This window comes from Coloeus monedula (assembly GCF_965178545.1).
Source record: "Coloeus monedula genome assembly, chromosome: 2".
NCBI classification, from domain to species: Eukaryota; Metazoa; Chordata; class Aves; order Passeriformes; family Corvidae; genus Coloeus; species Coloeus monedula.
Genome location: NC_138782.1, coordinates 38,705,349 through 38,718,121, shown reverse-complemented (window position 1 = coordinate 38,718,121; position 12,773 = coordinate 38,705,349). Strand labels below are relative to the sequence as shown.

Genomic DNA, 12,773 nt, shown 5'->3' with positions numbered 1-12,773 from the left:
CAAATAAATATCAGGTTTTAATACATACTGTAGGTAAAACAAAGTGAAAGAAGCATTCATGAGCATATGACTACAGCACAAGACTATGCTGATGATGTAATATTAGAATTGTTATCTTCTGTAATTCAAGATTCCTGTCTAGATACATTGGCTAAATTTCAGTAAAATTAAGCTTTCAACCCAGACCAGCTGGTGATGACAGGGCAGGAGATCAGAATGGTTGACTATGCCTCAAAAAAAGAACTGAAGTCCTTGGTATAGGAGAGACTGCTAGGGAGTTCATCTCATATTTAATAATCACAGGGAAAGTTCAAGCTTTGGCCAAAGATGTTAATTCCTTGTGGAAGTAAAATGTCCTTCAGAAATACATCATTTGGGAATGGGTTATTATTACAAAGCCTTAGTGAAAAATCACAAAAGATGTGGTTTATTTCAGATAACTGATTGTTAGATTTATGTCATGTCCTTGGCCTTACTACTTGTAGAACCCTGCATTAGCACTGCCTTTCTCCTGCCTCTGGAGCTGTACCAGCATCGGGAACAGCAGCTGGCAATGGTCTCAAGCCAGGCTTGCTAAGGTTCACCACAAAGCAACTACCCTGTGGTGAACCATAAGCTGCAGTGCTGTGGGGCCACTGAAGCAACACAAGGCAGCCTGCAGTCGCTGGGGAACTCTGCCAGGTTCCTACACAGACACACCAGAAAGCAGAGACAACAGACCACAGATTAACCTGTCAAATGCTCATTAAGACAGCTATGCTCTTCCTCTATTGAAGTCAGGTATCTCAGAATGTGCAGGGGTATCCCCAGGGCAGTACTCTGCTCACTCAGGGGCACACTTGTAGTAATCAGTGCTGAGTGTGTTATTCTTCAATTAGACAAGCACTCAGCATTTGGTGAAGAGCCATGAGGAAGATTGCATGTTTGCTTTGTCCAGTGTGTTGAACTCTTTCAGGTGAGATCTTATGAAAGACAGAAAGTGACCCTTCCCCTGGAGGCAGCTAACCATACCCAGCCAGGGGAAGCTGCCACACTCTCAGGATAAGACAGCAGACAGGAAGAGATACAGCAAGCCCAGGATCCCAGGGCACAGGAGATCCCTGAGAAGGCACACAACAGGTGAACAAACCAGCCACAGACGTGAAAAAGACAGCAGGATCTTCTCAAGGTCTAGGTGGGGATTTGGAAGGGCTTACCATGAAGCAGGAAGCCTGTGAAAACTGCCTGGCTGGAAAGCAAAACTCTGCAAGACAGAATAGATAGTTCTGATTCTAAACCATTAATGTTAGCATTTTGCTAAGCAGACATGAGTTCTTGTGGTATGCAGTTTGACTCAATATTTTGTACTCTTACATAATCTATTTTTAAAGTGAAAACTTAGCATTTTGGAAGACTTACTGTAAGCATGGTACAGGACAGTTCCACCTCAAAGCATCCAAATCAGAAAATCCATTACAGCAAGCAGAAAAAGGATCTTTGCTTTTCCTTCCAAAATGTTAAAATTATTCAGAGGTTAAGTTTTGACCTTGCATACACGTAATTTTTTATCCAGCATCCTTGCTTTTATTATAAAATCTGAAAACAACTAGTCTGAATGCTCATTTTCATCTTAAAGTAAGGAAGGCCTGAATTTCAATTTAAAGGTTTTTTGGGAAAGAATAAGAAAGAGTTCTATGGTTTATGGTGTGTACTGCATTTGAGTATTTCCACTGGTTACTGCATATGAATAATCTTGCTATTAATCTCTTCTATTAAGTTTCACTGGCTAAAATTACAGTTGTCATTTTAAACTGGAGGTCAGATTAGATGGTATCTTCCAGCTTAAGATACAAGAATCTGGTGTTGGAAAATGCTGTAACCTGAAAGTATGCTGAACTCTATCAACTAAAATTATGTAGGAGATGAGGCATAATTAGTAACCCTACTGGACCTGCTACTCCAAATATAAGAGCTCCCCTTCTTTTAGAGTAATATCCAAGAAACAGGTGCCTGGGTTTCATTAATTTCTACTATTTCAGAGTTCAACCTGTTACAGGCAGCACTATACTCTCCATATTTGTACTGCAGCACAAGGTGAAGCCTGACATGATTAGCAACTTAATCCTTAAAATTAGTACTAAGCATTTTCTCCATTGTGTCTTGGCTTGTCTTCTCAAAAATGTTCCACTTGGTGCTGAAAATATTTCTCCTTCCATTCATAAATATTCTTCCAAAAATTTAGAAACTGAGAACTGGAGTATGATTTTATGATGTACTACCAATTAAAATCTCAAGAGCTCCTCTTAAGAAACCACAGAAGTAGGAATTTATAATTAAGGAGCAATGCGATTGCATGAAAAACTAACTGTTAAGGCCATTGTAAAAACAAAGTGCCAAATTTCCTTGAATGATGCAGTTTCCAGAACGTTACTTTCCTGTAAGCCACTGCTAGATCTCACTATGTTACAGTCCAAGTCAGAAAGTTTTAAATGGCATAAATTGCTCTTTCACATCCTAAAAATATGACTGATTCCTACATTGAAACATGCTTGTTTTAAAACAGGGAGCTCTGAAATTGCAAAAACATGCATTTACACCTCTGTGCAGAGATTGCTACAAGAGACTGATTTTATAAAAAGTAGGAGATACATGAAGTAAAAATTATGATTTATCAGACCTAAAATACCTATTTGTGAAATCTCAATATGAATTGATGCCATGCATATATATTTGGAAAGAGGAAAAGCTAGGGAAGGAAGGAAGATGAAAACCTTGACTCTCAGCAGAGCTTCAGGGAAGATCTTTTATTCCAATATGCAATGGCTACTTAAACAGGTCATCAAATGACCTAATTACAGTATGCCCTTTCAGCTGTATCCCAACAGACTTTCAGTCATTACACTGTTCATTAAATGATCAGTTTTCAGTCTCCCCTCCCCCTACACAATTATTTCAAATTTCTTTCTCTTTTGCCTCCCTCTAAAATATAAGCAGCATGGACAGAAACTCTCTGGACATACATAATATACTTTACTTCTTGCACAACTCGTAATCATGTGGAAGTATTAATACATACACTACCACTTCCAGAACTGACTGCAATACAAAAATCTACTCTTTTAACATGACACAGTACCCCAATATACAGGTACTCCAGTATTCAACATTCTAGCATTTAGCATTGCCCTCCATTATACTTATGCTGCTCTCTTCAGCTTCTGGTGCAACTGAAGTCCTGCTTTTTTATATTAAAAAGTCTGTGTTAAGCAAGTGTTAATTACTCAATATTCCTCAAAAGCAAAGTGAATAATTGTCAACATTTTAAAAACAAACTCACTGTTATTGCCACCCTTCCTTCCTATCTTGCTTAATATTCTATGACTCATGAACCACCTATACAGTTCCCATCACCTACTTAATAAAGCAAGTATGAAAAATTTTTGCAGTAAATTATGGCCAATTAAAACAATGAGGACACTATATAGATCACCAAGTCAATGCAAAAAATCAAAGGGAAGAAGAGCTACAAAGCACAGAATTCTTCCCTCAAGTGTACACACAAGGTGGTAAATCTCCACAGGGGAAGACTCACAAAAACGCTTTAGTCTGAACCTTTTGCTTAGCAACTGACTGTGGGAAGTGCTGTTCTGCCCTGCAGTTTATTAGCCACACACCCAGGCACAACATCTCTCTTGCTTGTCTTCATCATGTATAGCACATTTTCTGTTCAAAACAGTTACTAAAACTTTCTGAATGCTTGAATTTACTAGGAAAGCATGAAAAGATACTTAAACTTACAGACAACTATTGCCATTTTCTTTCATAGATTTCCACATATACTGGAATAAGACCAATTTCTTGTCAGTGCCAAAACAAATGTAATTAGGACTGGTACTAAGCAAGTAACTCCCAAAGGCTCATCATCTGGCCTTTTGTTTGTTTTACAGATAAAATTTATCACATGCTGCTTTTCTAAAGCTCTTAAGTGTACTTCAACCATGAATATTTTTCTCCATACAATGTCATGCAGGAAGACAAAGTATCACAAAATCTTGGGAGCAAAGAGACTACAATAATGCTTTTCATTGAAATTTTAATGCTGAGTTTTGGAAAAGTCTCTTTCCTTCTTGTGTACCTGAAAGATAGCTAACCCCACTGCTGCAAATATTTATCAAATTTTGCTGTCCTTTTAAAAAATGGTCAAGTTTTTCTCAGTCTGCAGTGTAGACCAGTTCATATATACAATAACCAAAGTCTGTGAACCAATAAAGTAAACCCAACCTTTCCCAGGCACTGCCTGAGTAATTTATGCAAACTCAAAATAAAGTGTAGGCAGAGTTGGGCTACTCAGAGACAATTGCTCAGACACACCAGGATGACATCAAGAAAGCCAATGTTGGGCTGTATTTGAAACTGGTAGTGGGGGTAAAAACCACAGGGATTTCTACAGGTTACAATGACAGGAAAAAGAAGATTAAGGAAAGCAGAGCAGCTACCCAATGGAAGGAGGACCTAACAGTAAAAATATATGGGGAAGGCTGATTTAATCTATGTCTCCTTTGCCTCCGTCTTTCCTGATAAGGTCTATTATCAGCCCTCCTGGCTCTCTGCACTGCACATTCATAAGGATGAAAGACTGTATCAAGACTGAGAAAGGTAAAGTTGGAGACCTCTAAGAGCAACTGGACTTACAGAATTCCTGAGTACAGAAGAAGAATATAGACCTACTCACCGTGGAAGCTACTTCTAGCTACATGAAGTAAGTGACTCAGAACGGCCACCATTGCTGGAATTATGCCCCATCACTGCCTACAACAAAAACGCTGGTTTGGTGGTTGAGGGGAGAGCAGTGGATCATTTAAATGTTCATTTACGGGGGACCCATGTTCTTCATTAAAGTCATTTACCTTGACTTTAACGAAGCTTTGAACATGGATCCCCCATAACACCTCTGCAACCAAAGGGAGAAATGGACTGGACAGGTGCACTGCAAGGTGAGTGAATAACATGGCAGACTACCAGCCTTAAAGCACGGTGGCTACAGCCCTGAACAGTAGGTGACCCCTTCCTGCAGTGCTCCTCTACTTGCTGGCTCCAAGTGCCTGACTGGAGCTACAAAGAAAGCAGCACCCAACTCTCCACAGAGATGCCCAGCGGGAGAGTGGGCACAACAGTCACAAACTGCAGCAAGTGCCACTCCAGTTCAACACAAGGAAAACGTACTTCACAGCAGGGTGGTCAAACACCAGATCTGTCTGCCTGGAAAGCAGCCTGCAAACATCACACTTTCAAAATATGTTAGTTCACTTACTTTTATGTCTTAGCTCTAAACAATCTTCTGGGTTATGTGTAATTTTTCTTGAACAAACATCATTTCAGCCCAATGTACTAGGTTACAGTGGGCATTTCTGGTCTCTTAGGAAGCTGGCTGCATGCTTCATCACTTAAGACTTCAGGGCTGGTTTTTTGTTGTGAGGTTGTTTTGGGCTTTTTTTAACTCACATTGCAGTACTTCTCATTCCATACCACTCACCAACTGTTTTCTACTGCTTTCTGCAAAACTGTTTACCCTTGATTCTACAAGTTTTACCTAACTAACCAGTTGTTTTTTCTCCCTCACTCTAAGTAGGATACACATCTGAAACAATTTCTGGTTTTGGAGTATTTTCTCTTTAACGTCCATTCATAATTTATAACAACCACCATTAGCTATAATCACCTATAAGCTATCAATTATTAGTCAGATGGCTAATGGTGCAATGGAGTACCAGTAACTATGGCACTTCCACATCACATCATGCACTATTTTGTAGTTAATGTCTTATCATCTCCATATGGGAAATCTCACACAGAAGTAGAAGTTATTCATTACATCCATATAGTTCCTTTGAGGAGGGAAATCAGCTGTTGCCAGAGTGGGGAAATGCCACTTTTCCAAATTGTATGGGAACAAGTGGAATGGGAAGTAAAAGCTGCACAGAAACCTGCAAGAATATTACCACTACAATTTTCTGAACAACTCAGAGGAGTAGGAAGAGGGAACAAAGCAATTAAGCAGACTTCTCACGTTTTCTAAGAAAAGTGAGGAAAAAAAAAAAAGAGGATCTGTTTTGCATTGAATCTGTTTGCTTCTTCTTGAGGCTGACTATCAAGCCCTCTGCTCCCAGTCAGAAGTGGTAAAATGGCATGGGTGCTAACTAGATATATCAAAGCAGAAATCAATGCTGTTTCTAGCCAGAACTGCTACTGGACATTCTCCCAGTAGCATTAGTGCAAGAGACAAACTGTTTGTGAAAGGGTCACTGTGTAACTTACAGCAAACTAAGGGCTAAAGACAGATGTGCCAGATTTTAGCACACCTTTTATTTGACACGTGTAGCCAAAGTGTTTCTTTCTCCTTCAAGACATCTGGAAGCAGATAAAAGTTAAATACTTATGACTTTTAATAGCTCCAAGAAGATGCCAGTAAGTTCTCAGTACTAATTCACTATTTTCTTTTCAGCTCAAATAACCTCACTAAAATTTAACTGTCCACTAAAATCAACTGTAGGATAACTCCATTTATCTTCAGAGCCCAGCAAGCCTGGCTCTTTAGCCTCAACTGCCTTGGTTGTTAGAGATACTAAAATACATGAACACCCTCCAATTTTTATTAAGCTCTACAGAGACACATAGTAGTTTCTCAGGTTAAGAAACTGAAGCAGAAAGAATATCTCTATTTCAAAGGGCTTAGGAGGAACCCTGCCACACTTACAGAAAACTTAATATATTCTTTCTATACTTGCTGAGCTACCAGACTATATATATATATATAGAGCTGAAGTTAAGAAAGTCTCATGAAGCATTAATATGGTTTTAAGACACTAATATGCTTTCAAGACATGAAGGGTGGAAATCTATCACAACATGGTAATATTGCCAAAAATAGCTTGCAAAGTTGATGACAATAAAACCAAGGGAAGTATTAAATTATGAATCATCAACTGATTTTTTTTAAGTGAAACTCTTTGAAGGCAATGCTTCCATGTAATTGGAGGTCAAGTAAAAGTTTGGCAATAGCTTGCCAATAAATATTTATATATTTAACAAAGAGTCCAGCAACAAACCAAGGGTGTCTCATCCTCCAATGTTTCCCATTCTTGTTAAAGTACTGTTGAAAGATGCAAGGGACCACAATTTTAATTCGTAACAATGCTTTATTCTATCCCATAGAAAGGAATCATTTATCCTTGCATTCTCAAGATCCTAAGGCAAACTCATGTGATACTGCATTTGTAATCCATCTGTCCTCCTGCTTTGCCAAGAGCTTGTTTTTTATCACCATGCAAATTTCAGCAAATAACATAAAAAAATTACTTGCCTAAGCAGATTTCTTTGTCAGCATAACTACCTTACCAACTCTTCTCAAGGCCTTTTAGAGGCTTCCGTTCTGAAAACACAAATTTACCCCAACTCATTGCCCACTCAGAAGGATGGCAACCACTGTTCAATGAATGAGAATTCCACAACCCTTTTTTGTGATTATACCTGCAAAATTATTGCAATATTTACCTGTAAAGCACAGTAACTTTCCCAGTTTACTGTGACCAGATTTTTTACCATGTGCTATCACTGCCTTCTAATACCTTATGAAACTTATCAGGTGGACAAGGGCAATCAGGACAATTCCTGAAACCTCTCCAATAATTTTTAGTTTTAGTAATTTTTAGCGCCGGCTCTGGCACAGTAATCACACTCATGCACTTCACATTGAAAAGCAACACCAAAAAAGAGCTGCAATATTGATGCTGTACATGCAATTAGCAATTTTCATCACACATCATCAAGAAGTTGAGAATCATTTTCATCACAAAGCATTGAGAAGTCACCCGCTTTTCAAGGCTACACTAATGGCAACACGTACCAATTTTAAGTGGCACCACTCATTTTGCTCAAGTACAGATGGACAAGACAGGTAGCTGGCATTTTTTCATCATTCTCTTCCTCTGGTTACAAAATACATGTGCTATTTTACTGGGATTTACTGATACCAATATGCAAACACCAAGTAGTCCATCCTGAAGCCTATTATGCCATCACCCAGAAATCTTAAAGATTTTAAGAGTACTGGAACGAAACACATCATTCCAAACATATATCAGAGGCAATTAGATTAATGAACATATATTTGCCTACAACATCAAAACGCTGTACAGATAAACAGCAGACATAGCTTTGAAATGCCTTTATTCCTTTTGCAGGGAAACCATGCTCTTCTATTTAACAGATAAGAAGAGAAAGTTCACCCGCAGCAAAACTTAATATGCTTCCTAACGTTGTATTTGAGCACTTTCAATCCAGAAATACACTGGAAATACCTGCTACTCTGAAGCCTCTCATATTGAGACCACCCTTTGCACCCTCAAAACTTGAAACAACTATTCTTAGCTACTCTGATGCTCTGAGAGTTTAATACATGTCACTAGGTAATATAGAACATTTTCTGGGAAGCCTCAGGAATGGGGGTTTTTCATCCAGAATCAATAGTTTTTTCCAAAACAATTGCCATAAACTGGGAGGACTTTTATGGGAGGGGGATAAGTGTTACTTACCAGTTATCCTGTTTATTGCAGTCTTCCTCTTCCTCCAGCCTACAACAGAGTCCTTATACTAAGTGTTACGGCTCCCACCTACCAGGAAGCAAAAGAATTGTCAGTCAAGGTCATCAAGGAAGTATCAGCCTGTACTTCTATCTCAGTCACATTTCCATACCATGGATACCTAAACTGTATGTGAAAGTCCAAAAAAACCTCATCACTAACCCATAATGAAGAAGAAAAAAGGAAAGTAATTGCTTGAGGCATTAGGAGGCTAGAGAGAAGCATTGGCTTGTTGATATCTCTCTTTCTCCCCTGCCACACATTTCTTAAATAGGAATCTCTGCTGAAAAAATCAGAGAGAGAAGAAGGATGGCTATAAACAGTTATCAGAAGCCAAATGCACACATGAGGCATGCATCCAAACCTGTGCTACCTAAACACTAGGGGAACTGATGAAGCTTAATGGGGTGTAGCAAGCTACACAGGAATAGAACTTATTGCTATTATGGACACTTACTGATTTTGCTATGGCAAGACCATGTGCTACTAGGCAACAAAACCTCAACTGTCTGCAGTACTTAGTTGTATTGGCTACTGTCCTTTGAAGACAAAGACTATGAAAGGTCTTGTGCTTCTCTATTAATGCAACCTCCAGAGAATGATCACACAGCGTATATGCATCACTTCTATCTTAAACTATTCTGTCTGTACATGTGTATCAGTAAATTCTTTGATTGCACTGTTTACACACAGCTTTTTAAAAAGGGCCTGGACAAGCCTGTTACACTTACCTATTCCTTTTGTTGGAATTTAGGAAAGTATGTGCAAAATTCATCTAATCTTTGTACAGAGGGGGAAAAAATTATCAATTCTCAGAAGTCTTTGAAGAGGAGGAATATAAAATGTATTGACTAGTGCAAAACACTGTTTTTAGGAACTGTGTGAGCTAATTTAAGACAATTTACCTGTCTAAAATGAGGACACGTGACAAAGTTGTCATAAGATTTCATGCTTCTAACATGCTTTTTACAAGTATTACAAGTGTTTTATCCAAAAAATGTGGCTTTTATTTTAAAGTAAAAGTGACAGGCATCTCAGCTGCCAAAATTATTGGCATTATCACATTTGAAACTCAATCTTTGTGGAACTTAGAGGTATAAAAAGCTTAGCTACAGACAAGAGGTTGATGTGATGATACATAAGTTGATGTGAGAAAACAAGAATGAGAACATCTTCCTATTTGAAGTTCACATTTCCCTGATGTTAACTTTCTTTACAAGAAAGTTTCTCGAAGTTTTTGAAATTCCATCTTTTAGGAGCTGAGAATCAAAAATAACCCACTGCTTCCACAAATTATATAAAGTTTTCAAGGACAGTCACATTTTATTATCAGTTACAAAAAATATAACTCAAAAGGCTCAAAAAACAGCTTTTTTTGTCTAAGCTCTGTCCATCACACTACATGTAGTTGTAAGCATCCAGGAACTACAGCTACCTAGGAAAGAGGGGTGAAATGAGAAACAATAGTAAATGAGAAAAACTCTCATTATCTGATAAATTAAACCACAAAACCTCCTGTGTGTCAAATAAAGACAACACATCAATGAAGTTGTATCTGTTTGAATTACTGACTTAACATACCTGGCGAACTCACTACACTTAAGGTAAGCATGGCTCAGACAACACCCCAGCACTAAGGTGAAAAAGTGGAAGGAATGGAGTCTCTTCTTTACATACTGCCAAGGAGTATTTCTGGAGGGATACTCACAGGGATAGCTCAAAATATTAGCTTGAGAAGCAGGCCCATGGGAATCTCATGTGGTTCAACAAGAGCAAGTGCAAGGTGCTGCACCTGAGCTGGGGCAGTCCCTGGTATCAACACAGGCTGGGAATGAGCAGATGGAGAGCAGCCCTGGGGAGAAGGACTTGGGGGTGCTGGAGGATGAGAGGCTGGACATGAGCCAGCAGTGTGCACTCACAGCCCAGAAACCCAATTGTATCCTGAGCTGCAACAAACAGAGAGTGGCCAGCAGGGTGAGGGAGGGGATTCTGCTGCTCTGCTCTGGTGAGACCCCACCTGGAGTGATGCATCCAGCTCTGAGGTCCCCAGCACAGGAAGGACTTGGACCTGTTGGAGTGAGTCCAGATGAGGGCCGCAAAGATGATTAGAGGGATGGAACACCTCTCCTATAAGGAAAGGCTGTGAGAATTTGGTTTGTTCAGTCTGGAAAAGAAAAGGCTTTGAGGTGACCTAACTGCAGCCTACCTGAATGGTGTCTACAAGAAACATGGAGAGGGACAAATCAGAAGGGAATGGAGTGACAGAACAAAGGGGAATGGCTTTAAACTGAGAGTAGGTTTAGATTAAATATTAGAAAGAAAGTCTTTACAGTGAGAGCAGTGAGGCATTTGAACAGCTTGCCCAGGGAAATTGTGGATGTACCATCCCTGGAAGTGTTCAGTGCCAGGTTGGATGGTAGAAGGTGTTGCAGCTCAGAGCAGGGGGGTTGGAACTGGATGTTCTTTAAGGTCCTTTCCAATCCAAACCATTTGGTGAATCTCTGATTCTATGAAAAGGTTATAGTTTCATGTCTCCACAAAAATAGAGACAGATATTTACATTTGGGCCTCTCTACTTTTCAGACAGTGATAAAAAATCACTCAATCAAAATTATGCTAACACCTTTACCAGCAAAATAAAAGCAAAAAAAACACGGCAAAGGAAAGTTAGGAATTATATTAAATAAGGAATGAAACAAGCATTAAGCTTGTGTAAGAACAGAATGAACGTAGACATGTACCCAATCTTCCTGCCATTCAAACACATGCACCACCCCTATGAAAATGAAGAACACTTCTATATGGAATTAGCCAGGATAACTGAAGAGGAGCTAAAGATTCCCAGTTTGAAGTCAGAAGCTGAATACCTCCAAAGCTTTAAAGCTTAATAAAACATGTCTCATTAAGCACGAAGACCAGCAGGTTTAAAAAAAACCCCATACCCCAGGGCACTGAAGATTTAACCCACACTATGTGATCAAAAATCTTGACCCAGTAGGTACTCTACAAAGAAGTGCTCAAAACACCTTCAAACACCTAACCAATGCTTTTAACATTACTTTAAGTGCTACTCCATTCCCCACTCACTCACTGCCCATCAATATAAAATTAATTACAATAACAGAAGGAACACTTCTTCACATAGATGCATTGACCTAGAAAAACAAGCTTGTAAGTGAACAATACTGCAGTTCTTCATCCTGACAGACTGCACCTTGCCACTACTCAGTATCTATCTTATCAAATGTTCTCTGAACACATTTGTAAACTATCGGGCTGCCGAAAGCCCTTCAACAGGTATTTAACACTACAATGACTTTCCAGGATGGCAGTATCACTTCTGTTAGATGTCATGTTTCTGTCAAAATCAAAAGCAAAGAGAGCCCTTAAATTCCAAATCCACAGTTGACCTTTCTGCCCCAGAGAATTAATACTCTTCACTTTGCTCAGTTGTATCTTCTGTACTTTTCCCTGTCAGTGATTCATCATCCAGTAAGACAATTTTCCTTAAGAGTGACACTCTTCCACTCACAGTGACAGGCGTTCTCAACCGCTCTCAAGCGGCTCAAGAATCTTGCAGCCTTCTCAAGACTGTCTTATCCTCATCTAGTTACAGAGCTAGGCTTTTATTTAGTTACTGCTTTCTTCACCTTCTCCCTTTTCCTCTTCTCAAAACTGCACATAACATAACTGAAGGAGATAACTGAGTGTAAGTTTTTAACACCTCTTTTGTTACTTCCATTCCTAGACCTTCCTGTGCACCACACCAGTTACCATCACACCTCAGCCTTCTTCTTTGATACTCACACAGACCTTAAGCTGTCACCTTTATCATCTATTTAGTTTCTCTACTCTGCTTATTATATCTAAATCAACCAATTCTTGGCCCGCTTTTCTTTAATCAAAGTTGCCATCAACAGACATCACTGCATTTCTTGCTCTATCCCATTTCAGTTTTCAGTCCCTTTGCACGTTAACAAAACCAATGTACACACACTGACGCTTGTATGGTATCACTTCATATCTGGAAGATGGGCATTTCAGGGCAAAAGCAGTTCATAAGAGAATTTTTATGAAGCAGCATCTGTCTCTCAATATTCAAATAGACGGCCTTAAGTTTTCTCTCCCTTGAATTTTTCTCTCTCATAGCTAAAA

The 12,773-nt window shown here is 39.1% G+C and overlaps 1 protein-coding gene across 4 annotated transcripts in view; it reads right to left on the bottom strand.

Moving 5' to 3' along the window:
• CRIM1 (cysteine rich transmembrane BMP regulator 1) overlaps positions 1-12,773 on the bottom strand; it is a 175,659-nt gene that overhangs the window by 127,668 nt on the left and 35,218 nt on the right. For 2 of the 4 annotated variants that reach the window (XM_082302963.1, XM_082302964.1), the window contains one exon: positions 8,571-8,648. The exons of the other annotated variants lie outside the window; for them this stretch is intronic. The gene's annotated coding sequence lies outside the window, so the exon portion shown is untranslated. The remainder of the gene's footprint in view (positions 1-8,570; positions 8,649-12,773) is intronic. 4 annotated transcript variants of the gene reach the window in all.